Raw genomic sequence first — 13979 nt, 5'->3', positions numbered from 1 at the left:
AAGAGTCTTACACTCTTGCCAACTATGGTCGACAATTAACATCTTAACAACAATCCTTTCACATGAACCAGGGCTTGACAACTCTAAACCTCCTGTTTGGGGGGGGGGGGCAGAATGTCCTCAAGTCATAGCAAAGCATAATTATATCATATTAATACTAGTGGGCACCAGAGTGTTGGCTTGCAGGATTTAAGGTTTGCATCAGGCTTTGGCTGCTTTCTTCTCATAGAGAAACAAACCTTTGGGACAGCCACAGTCCTAAGCTCCTGAAATCATCTGTATGGAAACCCCTTGAAGTCTAAGACACGTGTTTAAAAAGTAGTTTTTCAAAGCATAAGAGACTTAAAAACTGAAAACAAACTGAGGGTTGATGGGGGGGGGGGAGGGGAGGGTGGGTGATGGGTATTGAGGAGGGCACATTTTGGGATGAGCACTGAGTGTTGTATAGAAACCAATTTGACAATAAATTTCATATATTGAAAAAAGAAGTCATATAGTAATTAAGGAATAAAATTAAGATTGTGAAAAAAATAAACATATTCTTACCAAAAAATAAAAATAAAAAATAAAATAAAATAAAATTGAGACTGCAATCTTAACGGAAGTGACTGTCAATAATAAATTATCTACTGAGGTACCAGGACAGAAATCCTGAAAAAGAAATGTAGTTTTTTGGCCCCCACCACAGGCCTTCAGAATTGGACCGTCTGAGAGACTGTCATAGGAATCTGCATTTGACAGGCTCCCCAAAACTTAAAGTTTCAGGGTAACTGAGTTACCCCAGGCTGCTGAGGACTCAGTTCTCATGACTTTCCAGTTTATGAAACTATGGCTTTGTTTTTCTCCGTTATTCATTGTCTGGAGGAAATTGACTCCCAGTTTTAATCTGATCTGGAAGAATACACACATTGTAAAAATTGTATCACTTTTGCATTCATTCTTTAACTCATATACCTATCGAGCACTTTCTGTGTGCCAAGAACAATACTAGATGCCTGGCTATAAAGAAGAATAAGGCATGGTCCTTGAATTCAAGGAACTTCTAATCTCTTAAGAAAACATATACGTGTAATAAGATGTTAGAGGAGCTGTGAGAGAGGCCCACAAGGAAAAAATACAACCAGAAAGGAGAGAGCAATCAATTCTACCTGGAGAGCATGGCAGCCATCAGAAATACCTTCACACGGTGAAAGATGTGTAGGCGTTCATCAACCAGACAAGTTGGATGAAAGGTAGCATTCTCCAATGGGGCAAAGACATAAATTCTATGATAGCAGGACAGTTTCTGGGAACTGAAGGTAGTTCAGCATAGCTGGAAGAGAGGACAATGGATAGAGGATGAGGACAGACCCATAAATGATCCCTGGGAGACAAGAAGGGGCCAGATTACAGATATCCGTGCTAAGAAATGTGATTTTTTTAATTGAATATATTTGACATAAAATGTTACATTAGTTTTAGGTATACAACATTGTAAATCAATAACTCTATACATTATGCCAAACTCACCACAAATTCAGCCACCGTCTGTTACCATACAATGCTAATACAATGCCACTGACTGTACTCCCTATGCTGTACCTTTATTCCCATGATTTATACAAGCATTTTGAAATTTGTCTTCCAGCATTGCTTTCCCAAATTGTGGACCTCAGGATTTCTGCAATAGAATCACCCAACTGAATCAGAATTTCTAGAGGTAGGACTTCATACTAGATATTTTTAGAAATATCCCACATTACCAGTACACCAAGTTTGGAACCTACTGTTTTATAATGTGGAGCCTGTGGAGGATTTTGTGCAGAGGAGAGAAATGATGAGAAAGACCGTGCATCAGGATGGATGATGATGAGTTGGACTGAATTTGGAGGCAAAGGGGGCCTAGGAGGCTGCTTAGCAGGCTACAGCAATTTTCCAGGTGAGAGATGGTAAGGGATTCAGCTAATAAGGATGGAGGATAGATTGGAAATTGTGCTAAGAAGGTAGGCTTAATAGGCAGAGTCCAACTGGAAAGAGAGAAGTCTCTGAGAAGGTATTGCAGTCAGGTGAAAAGCTTAGTATTTGTTGAAAGTCTTAGCCACTTTTCTGGAGTCATTTCTATTTTGTAGGACAAAGAATAGAAATGTTATTTCATCAAAACTTTCTTTGTAAAGGTAGACACCCTTATTCATTCTTGTGCATGCACATTCACGTGCATGTAAAGCCAAAGTAGTTTGAGAACAATTGCGGGCAATATTATGAATGGTATTGAAAGGAAGTCTCTTCTCAGAGACATAATTCTGAATCACAATTCCAAGAGTGATGTGGTTGAAATGTTGTCACAATCTGCTTGGGCTGCCATAACAAAATGCCAGACTTGGTGTCTTAAACAATAGAAATTTATTTTCTCACAGTTCTGAAATTTAGAAGTTCATGATTAAAGTACCAGAAAAAATCAGTTTTTGGTGAAAGCTCTCCCTTTGATTGCAGATGGCCACCTTCTCACTGTGTGCTCGTATGGCTTTTTCTTAGTGTGTGCTCAGAACGAGAGAGAGATAGAGAGAGACAAAGAGATGAAAGAGAGAGCACATGATTTCTCTTGTGTGTCCTCTTACAAGAACACTAATCCTGTTGGGATCAGGGCCCCACCCTTATGACCTCACTTAACCTTAATTACTTCCTTACAGACCCCATCTCCAAATATAGTCACACTGTGGGTAAGGCTTCAACATAAGAATTTGGGGGAGATACAAACATTCAGTCTACAACATTCCACTCCTGGTTCTTCTCTATTGCAAAATATATTCATTTCATCACAATAGGCCCAAATGTCCTAATTTATTCCATTATCAACTCTAATGTCTAGGGTCCAAAGTCTCATCTAAATGTCTTCTAAATCAGGTATTGGTGAGGCTTGAGATATGATTTATCCTGAGGCAAAATTCCTTTCCAGCTGTGAACTGTGAAATGTGACAAATTATGTGCTTCTAAAATAGAATGGTGGAACAGACTAATGGGATAGACGCTCCAATTTCAAAAGGGAGAAATTCCAAAAGGGAGACATTCCCATTCCAAAAGGGAGAAATTAAAAAGGAGGAGCACATTCTAAGTAATTCCCAAAACCAGCAAGACAAAAAACTCTAACAGACTTTAAACCTTACTACTAATCCTCTTTGGTTTAATCCCCCACCTTTCAGGTCCACCAGGGCATTGATCCTGTCCCTAAGGCTCTGCAGGCCATTCTTGTCCCCCAAGTTTTCTGGTGTATGCTGTTTGGCCTTTTGAAACGAAGGAGGTGGCCCCACCTTTTGAAATCCAGGGAATAACCCTGAGGATCTCTGAACCACTTTTAGGTCTTTCTTCTCTTTTCTTGAAGAATAGTACACATTCATAGCTGAATAGCTTTATTGTTCCATTATGTAGAATACAAAAAATTCAAAGACTTCCTTAATTTTGTCCAGTCTCCATCTGTGTTTAAATCTCTTCTGCCCTAATTACTAGCTGTGTTGGGTTAGCAACTCATGCTTAGTTTCTCATTTGCAAAATGTGCATTTATACCTATTTCATAGGGCCACTCATTTACCTGTCAGCTCACTGATTCAACAAATACTTATTAATGTTTCATTTCATAAGTAAGATGGTAGAGAAAAAAAGTGTCCCTACTCTCATGAGAATTCATATGGAGGGATACAGACAATGAAACAAGTAAACATACAGGAACAAATGCTAAAGAGAAAAATAAAAGCAAAGTAAAAGATACAAAGAGTTATAGGAGAAAGGAGTTGTACCTTTATTTTATTTTATTTTATTTTATTTTTTAATGTTTCATGTTTTTATTTAAATTTTAGTTACTTAACATATAGTGTAATAATAGTTTCAAGAGTAGAATTTAGTGACTCATCACTTACATGCAACACCCAGTGCTTATCACAACAAGTACCCTCCATAATATGCATCACACATTTAACCCATCCCTCTGCCTACCTCCCCTCCAGGAACCCTCCCAGTTTGTTCTCTAGAGTTATGAGTCTGTTTTATGGTTCACCTCTCTCTTTTTGCCCCTCTATGTTCACCTGTTCTGTTTCTTAAATTCCTCATATCAATGAAATCATTTGGGATTTGATTTCATATGACTGACTTTCTCTGACTGACTTATTTTACTTCACATAGTACACTCTAGCTCCATCCACATAATTGTAAATAGCAAGATTTTATTCTTTTTGATGGGTGGGTAATATTCCAGTGTGTGTGTGTGTGTGTGTGTGTGTGTGTGTATCTATACCACATCTTCTTTATCCATTCATCAGTCAATGGAAATTTGTGCTCTTTCCATACTTTGGCTATTGTTGATAGTGCTGCTATAAACGGCAAGGTGCATGTGCCCCTTCAAATCAGCACTCCTGTATCCTTTGAATAAATACCTAGTAGTGCAATTTCTGGGTCATAAGATAGTTCTATTTTTAACTTTGAGGAATCTCCATACTGTTTTCCAGAATGGCTGCACCAGTTTGCATTCGCACCAACAGTGTAAAAGGGTTCCTCTTACTCTACATCCTCGCCAACAACTGTTGTTACCTATGTTGTTAATTTTAGCCATTCTGACATGTATGAAGTGGTATCTCATCATAGTCTTGATTTGTATTTCTCTGGTGATGAGTGATGTTGAGTACCTTTTCATGTATCTGTTAGCCATTTACATGTCTTTTCTGGAAAAATGTCTGTTCATATCTTCTGTCCATTTCTTAAATGGGTTGTCTGTTTTTTGGGGTGTCAAGTTTGATAAGTTTTTTGTAGATTTTGGATTCTAGCCCTTTATCAGATATGTCATTTGCAAAAATCTTTTCCCATTCCATATGTTGTCTTTTAGTTTTGTTGACTGTTTTCTTTGGAGTGGTATCTTTTAGAAGATGTGGTCAGGTAAGCCTCTCTCAGAATGTGACATTTGTACAGAGATATAAATGAAGTATGGTTGTGAGTGACACAGCCAAATGTTTGGGGGATTAGTATCCCAGAGAAATCAGTGAAAGCAAGAAAGCATGGATATAGGATAAGTCTCAACGTGTTGAAGGACCAGTAGGGAGTCCAGTGGCTGCTGTGGCTCCAGCAAGGAGCAGCTAGAGAGAAAAAAAAAAAGGGAGCAACAGAGAGAATTGTTCCCTCTACTTGGGTAGGTACCTATCCATTAGATATCTAGGAAAGGAACCTTCTAGGCAGAGGGAATAGTGGGTGTGAAAGTTCTAAGATGAGAGGGTGCTACCATGTTTGAGGAGCAGCAAGAGGACCAGAGTAGCTGGCATGAATCCACCAAGTTATAAACTGGAAGGAGATGAGATCAGGGGGAAAAGAGAGCCAGGTCATAAAGGACATCTGAGACTATGAAATGAACTGTGTGTTTAATTCTGAAAAGGGAAGTGTCATTGGAGCTCCCGAGGCAGAAGAATGACACAATCAGAATTACAGTGTGATGGAATCATTCTGGCTTTGAAATGGACAATATACTCTAGGAGGCAAGTATAAAAACCAAGAGGTCAGTAAGGAGAGTAAGGCAATAATTGAAGCAAGAGATGATGATGGCTTGATCAAGGTCCTGCAGAGGAGGTGGTAAGGGTGAGAAGACTTCAGATTCTAGAAACATTTTTCAAATGGAACTGATAGGCTTCACTGCTGCATTGGATGAGAGGTGACCACCTCCAGCACATACAACCTCTAGTTACAAAGAGAAGTACTCTTCCCCTAGTGGACTGTGTCATAGAAGCTTGTAAATGTCTTCATTTGGCAAGGAAATGGTGAGGGGAGACCTGAGAAGAGGTTCTGGATTCTCTAACCAGGGGGTCTATCACTAGGAATGTTTGCGGAGTCATCATGGAGCGAAAGAACAGGAGACTCCCACCTTCAGAGGAAACACAATGGCTCTCACCACATGACTGTCTCTCATGTCCCTATCCTTCTCTTGGCCTTAAGGCAGACCTAATCTTATCCAGAAAAATTAGAAAGACTTCCTAGCTTCTTACACTGTAAGAAAAGGGACAGAGGTCTTTCCTGATTGTACAAAGTGTAGTAAAATGGTGCTTCTGTAGTAAAGGTTCTAGACCAGGAGTCCACAGGAGGACATTTCTTGGGCAGTTGTATCAACAGCCATAACTTCAAGCTATGCAGAAGGAAGAGTTCCCTTTTATGAGATGGTATTTTGTTCACAGTTCTTTTACCCATCTGTGTCTCCTTGTTAGGCCCCAGGCTTCAGTTTTCCTGGGAGAATTACCTGGGAGGTAGGTCAGGTCCCACAAAACAGGGAGAAGCAAGGGTGGGTAATTCATATACAGGCCTATTTGTTCCAGGTTGTAGTAGGTCTCCTTCCAGGCTGGGCTTTGCTGAGGAGTATACCATATCTCTGGTCCTTCTCCATGCTTCTCTCCCAGCATGACAGCAGCAGGCTCTAAGGCACAGAGGCAAGACCATATCCTCCCCAGAGCTGGCTTTTCTTTTCCCTGCGTATTTAGAGCACTGCACCAGATTTTATTATTATTCCACATATTGGCAATGATATTAATTTTTAAAGATTGTTGTCATTATATACACAATAAAATAGCATGGACTCAGAGAATAGTTTTATATATATATATATATATATATATATATATATATATATATATATATATATATATATATATATAACTAATGATTCAGAAGTACCACAAAACTTCCTTTTTTATTGAGCAGTAATAGCTAATGTTTCTAGAGGGTTTCTTTTTCCTGACAATAGAAACAAGATTTAAAAGGGCAACCATTGTAACATAAATGCTTTCTAGATTAAAATGCCATTTGTTGCTAAGCAAATAAGGTGTCCTTACAGACCTACATTTTGTTGAGCTATGAGAGTATTTAGACTTTTATCACCATATTAATTAGGATTGGGAAATTTAGAGTAATTTAGTAAAATAGTAGCTCCTCTTTGGGATTAGATATGAAATGATTAGGAAAATAAGCCAAGTATCTAGTATGGCAAGAGGAAGAAAGTATGGAGCTGCCCAACTGGAGACTGTAAGCATAAATGAATGAAGGACAGTCTGTGACAAATGTATGGAGGCCACATACCCATCCTGAGACAGTCAAGTTCCATCTCTTCTATCAAACTGTTATTTCTCCAGCTCCAAGCAGGGTCCCTGTTTCAGATTCAGACCTCAATAAATATTTGTAGATTAAATGAATAAGGGTCAATTTGGCACTATCAGTGTGCATGGAATAACTGCCTGGCTCAGATCCAGGATGAAAAAGTATCTTCTTGTGATTTTGATTTTGACTGCTGTCTGGGACAAGAATGGAAGTTTATGTTAGTAGTAGGAATGAGGCTTGAAAGATCTCTCACTAATCAGGTCCATGTCATAAGAAAACCAGATCAAATTACATTTTTTAGAGCACTATCACAGCAGAGTAGTGATGTAAGTCATTTATCTAACATCTAGTTTCTTAGACACAGACCAGTCCCTATGGACCATATACAGACTGATTCCCGCCCCCCCCCCCATTTTCCAGCCTATAAACATATACTTTTGATCAAAAGTGGGCCCAGGAAAAGATGTGTGGGTGATTTAGTGAGAGCTCATGCTTACTTCTAGAGAATATATCAAAGCAATCATCCTGCTGGTGATTAAACAAAGTAAAACTAATATCTTGTTGTTGTTGAACTATGTGCAAAAAGCAAGGTGTTGAATCACTCTTCCTAAGCTGAATATATTTATCTCTTCCCGTTCAGCTATAGAAATTGGCCATCGAGGGACTTCACCAGTTTGGCTTCATTACTTGGTCCCACAAGACTGGAGACTTCTTTTTCTTTTTTTTTATTTCAAAGCTTGTTTGTTTGTTTGTTTGTTTGTTTGTTTGTTTAAATTTAAATCCAAGTTAGTTAATATGTAGTGTGATAATGAATTCAGGAATAGAACTTAGTGTTTCATCACTTACATATTACACCCAGTCCTCATCCCAACAAGTGTTCTCCTTAATGCCCACCGCCCCCCCATTTTGCCATTTCCGCACCCAACATCCAGCCAGCAATCCTTAGTTTGTTCTCTGTATTTAAGAGTCTCTTATGGTTTGTCTCCTTCTCTGTTTTTATATGATTTTTGCTTCCCTTACCTTATGTTCATCTGTTTTGTTTCTTAAATTCCACATATGAATGAAATCGTATATTTGTCTTTCTCTGACTTATTTTGCTTAGCATATGAAAGGAGCCTCTAGTTCCATACACGTTGTTACAAATGGCAAGATTTCATTCTCTTACATCACCAAATAATATTCCTGTGTGTGTGTGTGTGTGTGTGTGTGTGTGTGTGTGTGTGTGTATACACTACATCTTCTTTATCCATTCATCAGTTGATGGACATTTGGGCTCTTTCCATACCTTGGCTATTGTCAATAGTGCTGCTAGAAACATTGGGGTGCATGTGCCCCTTCGAATCAGCATTCCTGTATTCTTTGGATAAATCGCTAGTAGTGCAATTGCTGGGTCGTAGGGTGGTCATATTTTCAGTTTTCTGAGGAACCTCCATACTGTTTTCCAGAGTAGCTGCACCAGTTTGAATTCCCTCCAGCAGTGCAAAAGGGTCCCTAGACTGGAGACCTTTTTTTCACCTCCTTTCAGGGAAGTTCCACAAGAACTAGAGAGTGATTGGGAAGTGTTTTGTTTAGGCAAAATACACCTCCAATTTGCATTTCTGTCTTCAGTCCTTATAGTATTGGTTGAGGAAGAACATTAAAGATCTCATAGTCACTCCTAAATCTCTATTTATTGGATTTTAAATTTGCTGCCTGGAATTGAATACTTTATAGGATAAGAATTCCAAACCTGACAGAAAAGGATAATTTGATATTGTTTCTGAGTCAGTGGGAAAATATCCTTGAGATAACAATTTATATACTCAACCAGAGTTAAAAAAAAAACCTGGTAAAAACAAAACCCCAGGTTAAAAAAATAAAAACAGGGTGTCCTCACTGGAGAGAAAAATGTACACTACTGTCTTTTTTCCACATTCTTTTTTCATGTCTGAATTTTTGTCAGATAGAAATTTTAGCCATCGCCCTGCCTTTATGGTCTATAATTGCTAATGCATTCTTATGATATAGCCAAATTCATCCTTACACTCTCCCCTTTAGCAGCTCCCATCACCTATGGGACAAAATTCTAATACCTTGATCTTTAGCTTGATCCAGAATCGGCCCCATTGTCATCATTATCTCTATTTCTAGCACCATCATAAAAATGTAATGTGTAATTAACATGTGGCAAGCACTAGGCTGGGTGTTTTATCTACTCATCTCATTTCATCCATGCTAAACCCTATGAAGAAGTGTTTTTACTATCCTTATTTTAGAGACAACAAAACTGAGCCTTAAGCTAAATAACTTGTGCAAGGTCAGGAAGTCAGTAATCAAACTGGCATTCAAAGTTCATATAGCACCAACCTCTTCCCATAAACTCACTTCCCCATTGTCCTCTGACTTGGTCACAGCATTTCCCACATCTGTGCTTTTTCTATTATGCTTTATGACCTAGAGTGCTTGCCACTTTCTTTTGCTGATCTAATTCTTGACTATTTATAAATACGATTTTTTAATGTTTCAAATAATTTTGTTTCCCATTACTGAACTACACTAATATTACTCCTTAGTTTCCATCCTATGGTATCTCCAGGGATGACATTACTAACCTTTCTCTACCTCTGGTCCCATTGAACACCCAAGTCCAATAAATGAACCACATCATGCCCTTCAAGTCAGTTAAATTTTATTTTCTTCAAGGTATTTCTATCACTGCAGCCCAAGCTCTCTTCTCTTGCCTTTGGAGTCATCAGACTTGCTATCTTGTTACTATTTAGTAGGACCTGTTAATATTAAAACACATGTCATAAGTTATTTAACATGAAGGCAGAATTCTTATTGATGATACTCGTTATATCTGGGTCATTACATCAGTTGTTGGCACATAAAATAAGCTCAATATATGTTTATTGATTGAATGAGTGACTGTAAACCAACAGGGTCAACGGAAGATTGTATAAGCAAGTCAGAGTTGTACCCTGGCACCACTGTGGCTTGCACTGATATTATTATGCAAAGCAGCAATATGATACAGTAAAATAAGCACAGTCATTGATGTCTAAAAGATTAAGTTCAAACTCTACCATTACCTAGCTGTGAAATCTTAGATGGGTAAGTCTCAATCACTTCGTCTCTAAATTAGAACTAATATGCTGCAAGGTTGGTTAAAATATATATATATTACACACACACACATACATACATATATATAAAATATAACTATATAGTAATATATATAACTATATATTACTATATATAACTCTATATAACTCTATATATACATATATATACATATATATACATATATATGTGTATATATATATATATATATATATATATATATATATATAACTATATATATAGTAGTAACATATGCAAAGTGCTTGGTCTAGAGTAGTCACTCAGTAAATGATAGCCATTCTATTGGAATTAAAGGTCAACAAAAAGTAACTATACATCCTGGAATAATAGTGGCAGTAAGTGTAATTTTTCATTTCTTCCTCAATCCCTCCGTTAAATTAGCAGAATAGCTTTTAAAAAGAAACTAAAGACCTATGGACATCTATAGCAAAATTAGGTGATTTGGCTGTTTACATGAGCCTTAAATATAAATGAATGGGGACAAATCACTGACAAGACTGATGGGATATCAGCATCTGTGAAGGAGGAAGAAGAAGGAAGAAAATTAAGTTTATTATGGCCCTGAGGATATAAGTACCTCAAAATCTTCAATAGGGACTCATTGGCGAATATGATTAACCAATACAAGAAATAGCAAAAACTGGGAGGATTTTCTGAAAAACATAAGTTATGGGTGAATGAAAAGGAATTGAAATACAGTAAGATCTGAAGGTCCTAGGACACTCTGGATCCTATGTATTTTTTAGTGGTCAGTTTAATTCAACTTCTCATCTGAAAAGATTGACAAAATTCAGAAAAGTAGCAAGACACAAATAACTAATATCAGGAATGAAAGAAGGAATAGCACTGCAGTTTCTATGAACACTAAAAGCTAAGAATGGGATAGTAAAACCATTGTATGTCCATCAACTGAACAACTTGGATGGGATGGACAAATTGCTTGGAAGATACAAATGACCAAAGAATTAATTCAAGAAGAATTAACTAACCTGGATAGTCTTATATCTAATAAGGAAATTAAATTCATAGTTAAAATCCTTTCCAAAAAGAAAACTTTAGGCCTACATGGCCTTGTTAGAATTTCTAAAAAAAAAAAAATGGTTAAGGGAAGAAATAATTCAAATTCTACACAAACTCTCACAGAGAATAGAAGAGGGAAGAGCACCTCCAAATTCATTTTATGAGATTACAGTCACCCTCATACCAAGACAGACCAAGAAATCAAAGGAATAGAAAGCTGCAGTAATATATACGTAATATACGTAATAAATATTGATGCAGAAACACTCACTAAAATATTTACAAATCAAACAATATGAAAAATGATAATATATCATGCCAAATATGATTTACTGAGGAATGCAGGGTTAGGTCGGCATTCAAAAAGCAATCAGTATAACTCACTATATCAATAAATTAAAGACAAAACCATATTATCATCTCTATAGTTGGAGCAAAGCACTAAAAAAAAAAAATCAGCCTCCAGTAGTGATAAATACTATCAGCAACATAAAATAGAAGGTAAATTCCTTAAAATGATAAGGTACTCCTTTAAAAACCTATAGTTAACATCATACTTAATTGTAAAAGATTGAATATTTTCTTCCTAAAATTATAAACAAATCAAAGATGTCCACTGTAACCACTCTTATTCAACACTGTATTGGAGACACAATAACAATAATATGTTATGAATTACCTAAGAAAGGAAGAGGGAAACACATGCATACTTATATTAAAGAAATGGAAAGATAAACTGTAAAAAATTAAGAAAATTTTTGACCAATAGTGAAAATCAGGGCCATGGATATAAGCTAGACTTCTTTGAAGTACTTTATTTGTAGATTTTATAGACATTTTACTTAATTATAAAACAAAATTTTATCTTTAAAAAACCATTCCTAAAAATCAAAAGTAAAATGAACATCTAACATGACTGTGTTTAAAGCTGGTGGAATAATCAACCAGAAAGAAAGTGTTCAAAGTCATTTGAAAACATGTTTGACTGTGTATCTCTGGTGGGGGATAAATGAATGCTCCAAACCCCCAATATTTAATATCATCTCAGCAATAACATTGGCGATGTTATCCCAGGGTAGTTTTTGTGTGTCTTAAGGAATAAATCCAAAGAGTGTTTATGTTGATGTCTTTGAGGACTGAGACTTTAGTGATTTTGATATTAAGTAAAACTATCAGGTTAAGTACAACTCTGTAGTTCTAAATTTGGATTGGAAGAATTAGTACAATCTCATTATATGGTGTATCTTAAAAATCATAGTTTTTTATTTTAGTTCTGTCAAATAAAATTACTAGAAATCATGACCAACTCAGTAGTAATAAGCACCACAAGTGCCCAGATTGTAATTCCTAAGTATCATTTCCATCAAAAGGACAAGGATCTTGGAAAATGTGAATCTTTCTAGGACCATGGAAGAAAGTGTTCAAAAGATCCTGAAATATTTTATCATACAGAAAGCAATGGAGATATCAGAGTCAATTAGCATCATTACAAAAGAACATAGGACCCAATATGATTAAGTTCCTACTGACCAAAGGAGAAATGTGTCCATCAGTAAGAATAATAACTGCAATAGACTAAATGACGTTCAATTTGTTGGCATTCATGAATTCATACTGATAGTATTAATGAAATGACAATGATAAAAAACAATAAAATCATTGTTGATTTATTTCAAGGTGGTGAAGGACTATCCATTATTTTGAAAACTAGTAATTAAAGAATCAAGATTTATATTGTCTTTCCTCAAAATTTATACCTCAGGATGACAAAATAGTAAATGAGAAAAATTTTCTTTTTTGACATTTTCAGCTAAAAATAAAGAAGGAATAATAGAATTACAAATCACCAATTTATAACCCCTTTTGAATTAATGGTTCCAGATATGGATTATCAATGGCATCTACCATAACAAAAAGAGATAAGTAAACGTAATGTGCTTCCTAATGGAAGTTCACTTGTAAAGCAGACTCACAGCCTCAAAAATGACAAAACCCAACCTGAATCTGATCAACCCTCTAGGTTTAACTACCAATTAATAAGAACTTAGCACTATAGTAGAGTGATTGTTTCACTAGGTTTAGTGATCAGTTTAATTCAACTTCTAGTCTGAATGTGTCAGTCATTTCCATGCAATTAGAGGATAAATAGAGAAACCATAGATCTTCCTGTCTTCAAGATTTCCAAAACGTGAGCATGAGTGTGTGTGTGTGTGTGTATGTGTGTAAGAGAGACAGAGAGACAGAGATAGAGAGAGAGTGAATGATTATTTGAAATTCCCAGAAACAATAATAAATACTTTGTGTATGTTCTATCATTTCAGCCTTGCAACAACTCTGTGAATTACCTATTATTTGACAGATAGTGCTCTGCAAAGTTAAGTAACTTATTTTAGCTCATAATTTCTTGATTCCCAAGCCCATGTTCTATCCATCACACTGTAATTACTTCCTTCTCTAAATGACTATAAAAAGAGTTTGAAACCTGGTGGCTTTGGGCTCACTGTGGCATTCAGACACATTTCATTTGGCTTGAAGATTTACATAGGGCTACTTATTTATTTATTTAAGATATTTCTGAATTTAGATTTTAGATATTTTTATATATTTAGATTTTTTTATTTAGATATTTTTACAATCCAGATCATTGGATTCTTCTGGAAAATAAAGTAATTGGCAGAAGATGTCGCACATTCTTGACTGACAACATACAGTTCAAATGAGTATAAGCTGCTCTTATTACGTAGTAT

General features: G+C 36.2%; 1 long non-coding RNA gene across 3 annotated transcripts in view; it reads left to right on the top strand.

The window, feature by feature from the left end:
• The window catches only part of LOC113600124 (uncharacterized), a 121855-nt gene that overhangs the window by 4360 nt on the left and 103516 nt on the right, over positions 1-13979 (top strand). For all 3 annotated transcript variants that reach the window (XR_008292159.1, XR_008292158.1, XR_003421078.2), the window contains exon 2: positions 1628-1699. This is a non-coding gene — a long non-coding RNA (uncharacterized LOC113600124). The remainder of the gene's footprint in view (positions 1-1627; positions 1700-13979) is intronic.

This window comes from Acinonyx jubatus, chromosome D2 (genome assembly GCF_027475565.1).
Source record: "Acinonyx jubatus isolate Ajub_Pintada_27869175 chromosome D2, VMU_Ajub_asm_v1.0, whole genome shotgun sequence".
Classification (NCBI taxonomy): domain Eukaryota; kingdom Metazoa; phylum Chordata; class Mammalia; order Carnivora; family Felidae; genus Acinonyx; species Acinonyx jubatus.
Note: the sequence above shows the minus strand (reverse complement) of the source record. Positions and strands in the feature narration are given on the sequence as shown.